Source organism: Monodelphis domestica, chromosome 3 (genome assembly GCF_027887165.1).
Source record: "Monodelphis domestica isolate mMonDom1 chromosome 3, mMonDom1.pri, whole genome shotgun sequence".
Lineage (NCBI taxonomy): Eukaryota > Metazoa > Chordata > Mammalia > Didelphimorphia > Didelphidae > Monodelphis > Monodelphis domestica.
The window spans coordinates 87,088,178-87,097,987 of record NC_077229.1 but is presented as its reverse complement, the minus strand read 5'-3'; positions in this window follow the sequence as shown (position 1 = coordinate 87,097,987).

Genomic DNA, 9,810 nt, shown 5'->3' with positions numbered 1-9,810 from the left:
TTGGACTAAATGGCCAGATCAAAATCCATGATCTTATAAGTACAGAATATAGCATATTCTGGTCACCATATTCTTTGATTTAACAAGTTTTCTTTAAAGGTTGGCTAGAACTGGGGTCTATCAGGAAATGACTATGATTTAAGAATAGGAGGCATCAATGAGACTAAGAAGCTATCAGATAACCGCTTCCTTTTTTGATGACCTCACCCTTCCTAGTCCCACATCGCTTTTCTCTAAGAAGTAGCCTTATGTTGGCCTTCTCCCTTGGGGGCTGGGATCTCCCTCATCACTCATCCCAACTGAATTTGCCTCATCTAAAGTGTTACTTGTTCTATGGGTCAAAACTGCTAATTGCTTTAAGGAGCCATAGAATGTACGTACTGGAAGGGCCCTTGGAATTCTATAATTGAAAATGTTACCCTAAAAAAAGAACTACATTTCCCAGGAACCCACTGACTTGCTGTCATTGCATACTTCCTGTAGATAGGGGATATTAGGCGGGGACATGGGTAGGGATGTAGAAGGTCCCACCTCTTTACTTCTGGTCCTGAGCTTGATGGAGGTAAGGCTGGCATTTAAACTGGCTGATCAGCCATAGGCATGTGGTTTTTATTTTGTACTCTCTTTATTCCTTTATTTCTAATTATCTTTAATAAATCTCCTAAAATATAATATTTTTATTATTAAGATCTAATTTTTAATTTTTACAGAATAGAGAGCAAAGACTCAAGGCTGGAAAAGACCTTAAAACACACTGTCAAAGCTGGGTGGGTCCCTACAGATCATGTGATTATCAGATGAAGAAAGTGAATGGAATAAAAGATGCTACTGATTGGGGGTGGGGAGAGAATCTTATAGGAGACATATAGGAAATTGATCCAGACATGTAATCAACAAATAAGTATTTATTAAGCATATAAAAAATGCCAGGCACTGAGAATACAAATTTAAAGGAACAATCCCTATACATAAGGTACTTACATTCTAATGAGCCAAGAAGTACATATATTAAGTATATGCAGCACTAATATAAAGTAAATAAATACAAATGGGCAAAAAGTAGTTAAATATAAGGGAATTTGAAGGAAGGGGGTACTGGCAGTTAAGGGATTCAGAAAAAGCTTCATATAGAAGACAGGCCTGAGGTGTATCTTGAAAGAAGGGACTCTCTCAGAAAGAAGTAAGGAGGGTGTGCATTCCAGGCATGGGAGACAAAGGCAGAAGTGGGGGTGGTGGGGATTGTGTCTTAATGTCTAAGGAACAGAGAGACAATTTGGCTGGACAACAGATTGTAGGGACTTAAGTAACATCTAATTAGACTTGAAAGAATTAAAGCATTTCCCTGTGCAGTACATCTTCAAAGGACATGAGACAGTTTTCAAAGGAAGAAATATGAAATAATTGTATGAAAAAATGTCCCAAATCAAATAGTATTGCTAATTTTAAAATGTACATTAAAACAACTCTAGGGTTTCACTGCATATCTATCACACTGGCAAAGATAACAAAAAAGGATGCTGAAATAAATGGGGTTTGCAATTCCTCTCTGCTCTAAATCTATGCACCTATGGATATGGAACATTATATACTCTGGTGGTTGTCTCTTGGTTTTGGTTAACTGTATTTCAAAGAAAGGTACACTGGGGTTGGGAAAAGTGGTAAGAATGGGAAATAGTGGAAGGGCTATAGGAAGAAAGACACACGCTAATACTGGCAGGACTATAATTTGTTCCAACAATTCAGGAAAACAAATTTGCAATTATATTAGAAAAAACACTAAAAATATGAAGAATTCAAGGAGTTGTACAGAATATATAGACTATTTTTTCCCTCTAAAACACTATTTTATTTGGTCATTTTCAAACATTATTCATTGGAAACAAAGATCATTTTCTTTTCCTCCCCCACTCCCAGCACCCCTCCCACAGCCGACGTATCACATGTGTCCTTGATTCAAACCCATTTCCATGTTGTTGGTATTTGCATTAGGGTGTTCAATAGGGTGTTTAGAGTCTCTCCTCAATCATATCCCCTCAACCCCTGAAGTCAAGCAGTTGCTTTTCCTCGGTGTTTTTACTCCCACAGTTTGTCCTTTGCTTGTGGATAGTGTTTTTTCTCCTAGATCCCTGCAGATTGTTCAGGGACATTGCACTGACACTAATGGAGAAGTCTATTACGTTCGATTGTACCACAATATATCAGTTTCTATGTACAATGTTTTCCTGGTTCTGCTCCTTTCGCTTCCTGGAGGTTGTTCCAGTCTCCATGGAATTCCTCCACTTTATTATTCCTTTTAGCACAATAGTATTCCATCACCAACATATACCACAATTTGTTCAGCCATTCCCCAATTTTTCCCATCCCCTCATTTTCCAATTTTTTGCCACCACAAAGAGTGCAGCTATGAATATTCTTGTACAAGTCTTTTTGTCCATTATCTCTTTGGGGTACAAACCCAGCAGTGCTATAGCTGGATCAAAGGGCAGACAGTCTTTTATCACCCTTTGGGCATAGTTCCAAATTGCCCTCCAGAATGGTTGGATCAATTCACAACTCCACCAGCAATGGATTAGTGTCCCTACCTTGCCACATCCCCTCCAGCATTCATTACTTTCCATAGCTGCCATGTTAGCCAATCTGCTAGGTGTGAGGTGATACCTCAGAGTTGTTTTGATTTGCATCTCTCTGATTATAAGGGATGTAGAACACTTTTTCATGTGCTTATTAATAGTTTTGATTTCTTTGGCTGAGAACTGCCTGTTCATGTCCCTTGCCCATTTATCAATTGGAGAATGGCTTGATTTTTTGTACGATTGATTTACCTCTTTGTAAATTTGAGTAATTAAACCTTTGTCAGAGATTTTTATGAAGATTCTTTCCCAATTTGTTGCTTCCCCTCTGATTTTAGTTACATTGGTTTTGTTTGTACAAAACCTTTTTTAATTTTATGTAGTCAAAATTATTTGTTTTACATTTTGTGACTCTTTCTAAGTCTTGCTTGGTTTTAAAATCTTTCCCTTCCCAAAAGTCTGACATGTATACTATTCTGTGTTCACCTAATTTACTTATAGTTTCCTTCTTTATGTTCAAGTCATTCACCCATTCTAAATTTATCTTGGGGTAGGGTGTGAAGTGTTGATCCAAACCCAATCCCTCCCACACTGTCTTCCAATTTTCCCAGCAGTTTTTATCAAATAGTGGATTTTTGTCCCAAAAGCTGGGATCTTTGGGTTTGGCATAGACTGTCTTGCTGAGATCATTTACCCCAAATCTACTCCACTGATCCTCCTTTCTGTCTCTTAGCCAGTACCAAATTATTTTGATGACCACTGCTTTATAATATAGTTTGAGATCTGGCACTGCAAGTCCTCCTTCCTTTGCATTTTTTTTTCATGATTTCCCTGGATATCCTTGATCTTTTGTTCTTCCAAATGAACTTAGTTATGGTTTTTTCTAATTCAGTAAAGAAGTTTTTTGGTAGTTCAGTGGGTATGGCACTAAATAAGTAAATTAATTTGGGTAGGATTGTCATTTGTATTATGTTAGCTCGTCCCACCCATGAGCAATTGATGTTTTTCCAATTATTTAGATCTAGTTTTAACTGTGTGGAGAGTGTTTTGTAGTTGTGTTCATATAGTTCCTGTGTTTGTCTCGGCAGATAGATTCCTAAGTATTTTATATTGTCTAGGGTGATTTTAAATGGTATTTCTCTTTCTAATTCTTGCTGCTGAAATGGGTTAGAGATATATAGAAATGCTGATGACTTATGCCGGTTTATTTTGTATCCTGCAACTTTGCTAAAGTTGTTGATTATTTTGAATAACTTTTTGGTTGATTCTCTAGGATTCTTTAAGTAAACCATCACATCATCTGCAAAGAGTGATAGCTTGGTCTCCTCATTGCCAATTTTAATACCTTCAATTTCTTTTTCTTCTCTAATTGCTACTGCTAGTGTTTCTAATACAATGTTAAATAATAGAGTTGATAATGGGCATCCTTGTTTTACTCCTAATCTTATTGGGAAGACTTCTAGTTTATCCCCATTGCAGATGATGTTTGCTGATGGTTTTAGATATATACTATTTATTATTTTTAGGAAAGGCCCTTCTATTCCTATACTTTCTAGTGTTTTCAATAGGAATGGGTGTTGTATTTTATCAAAGGCTTTTTCTGAATCTATTGAGATAATCATGTGATTTTTGTCAGTTTACTTGTTAATGTGGTCAATTATGTGAATGGTTTTCCTAATATTGAACCATCCTTGCATTCCTGGTATGAATCCTGCCTGGGTCATAGTGGATAACCCTTGTGATGACTTGCTGGAGTCTTTTTCCTAGTATCCTATTTAAGATTTTTGCATCTATATTCATTAGGGAGATAGGTCTATAGTTTTCTTTCTCTGTTTTTGACCTGCCTGGCTTTGGGATCAGTACCATGTTTGTGTTGTAAAATGAATTTGGTAGAACTCCTTCTTGGCTTATTCTGTCAAATAGTTTAATATTGGGATTAGTTGTTCTTTGAATGTTTGATAGAATTCATTTGTGAATCCATCTGGACCTGGGGATTTTTTCTTAGGGAGTTCTTTGATGGCTTGTTCAATTTCTTTTTCCGATATGGGGTTGTTTAGGTAATTTATTTCTTTCTCTTTTAGTCTAGGCAATTTATATTTTGTAAGAATTCATCCATATCACTGAGATTGCCATATTTATTGCCATATAATTGGGCATCGTAGTTTTTAATGATTGCCTTAATTTCCTCCTCATTAGAGGTGAGGTCTCCTTTTTCATCTTGGATATTGTCAATTTGGTTTTTCTTTCCTTTTTTTAATTCAACTGACTAGTACTTTGTCTATTTTATTTGATTTTTCAAAGTACCAGCTTCTGGTCTTATTTATTAAATCAATAATTCTTTGACTTTCAGTTTTATTAATTTCTCCTTTGAGTTTTAGGATCTCTAATGTAGTCTTCATCTAAGGATTTTTAATTTGTTCTCTTTCTAATTTTTTAATTTGCATGCCCAATTCATTGACCTCTGCCCTTCTTAATTTGTTAATATATGAACTCAAGGATATAAATTTCCCCCTGAGTACTGCTTTGGCTGCATCCCATAGGTTTTGAAAGGATGTCTCATCATTGTCATTTTCTTCAATGAAGTTATTAATTGTTTCTATGATTTGTTCTTTAACTGGTTTTGGAGAATCGTATTGTTTAATTTCCAATTTATTTTTTATTTACCTCTCCATGTTCCCTCACTAATTATTATTTTCATTGCATTGTGATCTGAGAAAGTTGCATTTATTATTTCTGCTCTTTTGCACTTGTTTGCAATGTTTTTATGCCCTAATACATGGTCAATTTTTGTGAATGTACCATGTGCTGCAGAAAAGAAGGTATATTCCTTTTGTCCCTATTTATTTTTCTCCACATGTCTACTAACTCTAATTTTTCTAAGATTTCATTCACTTCTCTTACCTCTTTCTTATTTATTTTTTGGTTTGATTTATCTAGTTTGGATAGAGGAGAAAGGTTCAGATCTCTCACTAGTGTAGTTTTTCTATCTATTTCATCCTTGAGCTCCTCTAGTTTCTCCTTTAGAAATTTGGATGCTATGCCATTTGGTGCATACATGTTGAGTACAGATATTTCCTCATTGTCTATACTGCCTTTTATCAGGATGTAATTACCTTCCCTATCTCTTTTAACTAGATTTATTTTTACTTTGGCTTTGTCGGATATCATGATTGCGACTCCTGCCTTCTTTTTATCAGTTGATGCTCAAAAGATTTGGCTCCACCCTCTTACTTTCACCCTATGCGTATCTACCTTCCTCATGTGTGTTTCTTGTAGACAGCATATGGTAAGGTTTTAGATTCTAATCCACTCTGCTATCTGCTTGCGTTTTATGGGTGAGTTCATTCCATTCACATTCAGAGTTAAGATTACTAGCTGTGTATTACCCAGCATTTTGATTTCTACTCCTGTTCCTGCCTTTTCTTCTTTCAGTATTTCCTTCTACACCACTGTTTGTTTTTAATCAGTCCCCCTAGTTCCCACCCTTATTTTACTTCCCTTTCTACCCCCCTACCTTCTTATCCCCCCCTTATTTTCCCTGTAGTTTTTCTAAAATTAACCCCCGCCCCCTCCCTCCCTTGCACTGCTTCCCTTCCCACCAGTCTGTTTCTTACCCTTCTACTCCCCTATAGAGCGCAAATCTATTCTCTGCCCCAATGAATTGGATTGTTCTTCCTTCTTTGGGTCAATTTCAAAGCATGTAAGAGTTGAGTATTTCCTATCTCCGACCTCTTTACCCTTCCAGTGTATTAATGTTCTCCCCCCTCCCACCATGAGCTTCTTTGTGACACTAAATTTACCCCCATTTGTTTCTTTTCCCATTTCTTTTAATATTAACCTATTTTTAGCTCTAGTTATATATATATTATATATATGTATATATATATTATATATATATATCTAGTTATATATATTATATATATGCATACACATGTGTAAGTATTTATGAATGCATATATCTATATACCTATTTATGTCTTGTCCTTTCATCCTATACAGTTTGTCACTGTTCCCTCTAAGTGTACTTCTTTTTGCTGCCCAGGTAATAACAACAGTTTTTAAGAGTTACCAATGACCTCTTTTCTTATAGGGATACATATAATTTTAATTTATTGAATCTCTTAAAAAATTTTTTTTGTTTTGTTTTGTTTTTCTTTTTTCCCTCTTTTTTAATTACCTTTTGATGATTCTCTTGAGTTCTGTGCTTGGGCATCAAATTTTCTGTTCAGATCTGGTCTTTTCTTTATAAATTCTTGGAATTCTTCTATTTTGTTGAATGACCATACTTTCCCCTGTAAGAATATAGTCAGTTTTGCTGGGTAGTTGATTCTTGGTTGTAGACCTAGTTCCCTTGCTTCCCAGAATATCATATTCAATGCCTTTCGTTTTTTCAGTATGGATGCAGCCAGATCCTGTGTTATCCTCACTGTGGTTCCATTGTATCTGAATGACTTCTTCTTGGCAGCTTGTAATATCGTTTCTTTGGTCTGATAGTTCTTGAATTTGGCTAAAACATTCCTGGGTGTTGTCAGTTGGGGATTAAGTACAGGAGGTGATCTTTTTCTTTTGTCATGGTCTTCTGGTAGACCAATGATTCTTAAATTGTCTCTCCTTGAATGATTTTCTAAACCTTCTGTTTTGTGAATGAGATGCTTCATATTTTCCTCAATTTTTTCATTCTTTTGGTTTTATTTTAGAGTGTCTTGCTGCCTTGTGAGGTCACTTAATTCTAGTTGTTGTATTCTGGTTCTTAAAGACTGGATTTCATCCCTGGCTTTTTGGTCATCCTTTTCCTTCTGGTCTGATTTTCTTTGGAGGTCATCTCTCATCCTCTTTACCTCGTCTTTCATCTCCTTTTTCTCATTTTTCATCTTCTTCACCTCATCTTTCATCTCCTTTGCCTCATTTTCCAGCTGATTGATTTTGGCTTTCAAAACACTATTTTCTGTTTCCAGATGATTTATCTTAGTTTTTAAGTTCTTTTCCCTATTGTCTTCAGCCTCTCTTAATTGTGTTTTGAATTGCATTTTGAGTTCTTCCAAAGCCTGTAACCAATTCACTTGGATTTCTGATTTTTCCTTTGCTGATCCCTCCCCCTCTGTTTTGTTCGCTCTTTGCTCGTTACCTGTACAGAAGCTGTCTATTGTAATGTCTTTTTTTCTTTTTCTGTTGTTTGCTCGTGCTTATCCCTTCTTTGCTTCCCGTATTTGTCTGTGCTCTTGTTCCTCTCAGTTTTTTGGTTTTGGGGCTGTCAGTCTCCTCTCTTGGAGCTTTGTCAGATCTCTTGGTACAGTCTCTGGGGGAGGAATGTTGGCTTCCCTGTCCTCTGGAGGCTTTTGATCGGATTAAGTTCAACTGGGTTGGGCTGTATGTGCTCTGAGGCCGAAGACACCTGGAAGGCTGGAGCCAAATAGAAGGTCTTAGCCACCCAGGCTCTCTCCAATTCTACAGCTGCTTCTCCACTACCTGCGTTCCATGCTCTGAGCCTGGCACAGCACTGTCCACAAGGTACACCAGTGCCTTTGCCTGCCCAGAGGTTCCTGTCCTTGCGGGAGGCCCTGCACTCTAGGTGGGGAGGGGTCCTGGCCTCCCTGAGCTCTGAGGACTCCTGATGGGATTAGATTCAACTGGGTTGGTCTGGATGTGCCCCAACGGTGAGACTGGAGCCAGATGGAGGGACCCAGCCATGGGGCTGCAGGCTCTTTGGTCTCTCTATGGCTGCTTCCCTGCCGCTTGTGTTGGATGCTCTGAGCCTGTCCCAGGTTGCTCTCAAGGTACACCCTCCAGACCAGCACCTTTGAGTTTCCCGCTGCTGCTGGGGGCTCCGCGCTCTGGGTTGGGGGGAGGGGCCCTGGGACCTTCCTTTTGCCTCCCCCTTTGCCCCGAGTGTTCTTGGATTCTGGCTTTTTGGGGGGGCATACCTTTTGAATTGAGTCCAGAAGGAGGGTTCCCCACCTCTGTCCTGTTGTTAAGTTTGAATTTTAGTTCCCTAGGAGCATTCAGTTTGTGATTGGTAAGGAAGGGTTTTCAGAGGTCTGAGCTTTTGCTGCTTCTAAGCCACCATCTTGACTCTGCTTCCCTTGATCTGCCTATATAGACTATTAACAGCGAAAGCCATTCCCCAATTGAGAAGTGGTAAAAAGATATGAACAATCAGTTATTAAAAAAACTGCAAACTATTAACATGTGAAAAAATGTTTTAAAGCATAAGGAGAAAGGCAAATCAAAACATGCTTGAGGCTTCATCTCACAGCCAGAAAATTGGCAAAAATGACAAAAAATAGGAAGATTCAATGTTGGAGAAATTGTGGATAGACTATGATCCTAATGCACTGCTGGTGCAGCTATGAATATGTCCAATCATCCTGGAAAGCAACCTTAGAATAATAATGATAGTTAGCACTACTATAGCATTTTAAGCCTTGCCAAGTGCTTTACAAATACCTCATTTCCTCCTCACAATAACCCTGAAGGGTAGGTGCTATTATTATTCCCATTTGTGCAAAGTGACTAAAATATCTGTATCTTTTGACCCAGAAATTTCACTACTATATATATATATCTTAAGGAGAAAGACTTCACATGACCAAAATATCTCTAGCACCAGTTTTGGGGGTAACAAAGAACAGGAAATAAATGACTAAAAAATAAAGAAATTATGGTACATAAAATGTAATGAATATGCTGAATACAGGGAAGCATGGAAAGGCATAATTTAATGCAAAGTGAAGCAAGCAGAACCTCTCCCCCCCTTTCCTTGCCCCCAACAATACAACAGAGATGACAAAAATATAAAGAGGAAAAAAACAATCAAAATGTCATCAAATTATGACCCAGTCTGACTCCAAATTACACATGAGAAGCTCTCCCTCTGATCTCTTGAAGAAGTGGGGGATTATGGATATGGATCACTGTACATTACTTAACACTGAATTTCTTCAATATGTTGGTGGTTACTTCTGCCTTTCCTTTTTATTCTTTATTTTAAAAGATGGCTTTCTGGGAAGGGGTTGGAAATGGATGGATATACAGTGAAAAATGTGGGTGATGTAAAAACAGAAGAAACAATATATCTTTTTAAGGAATTCTGGATAACTTCAGAAAGTTGATAAAAAAGCAAAGTAAAAAGAACCCAGAAAACAATTCATACTATGCATGCCATAAAGGAAAACAATCTTGAAAGACAAAGAACTCTCATCAGTGCAACAAGACTAATCATAATTTAAAGGACTGACATTGA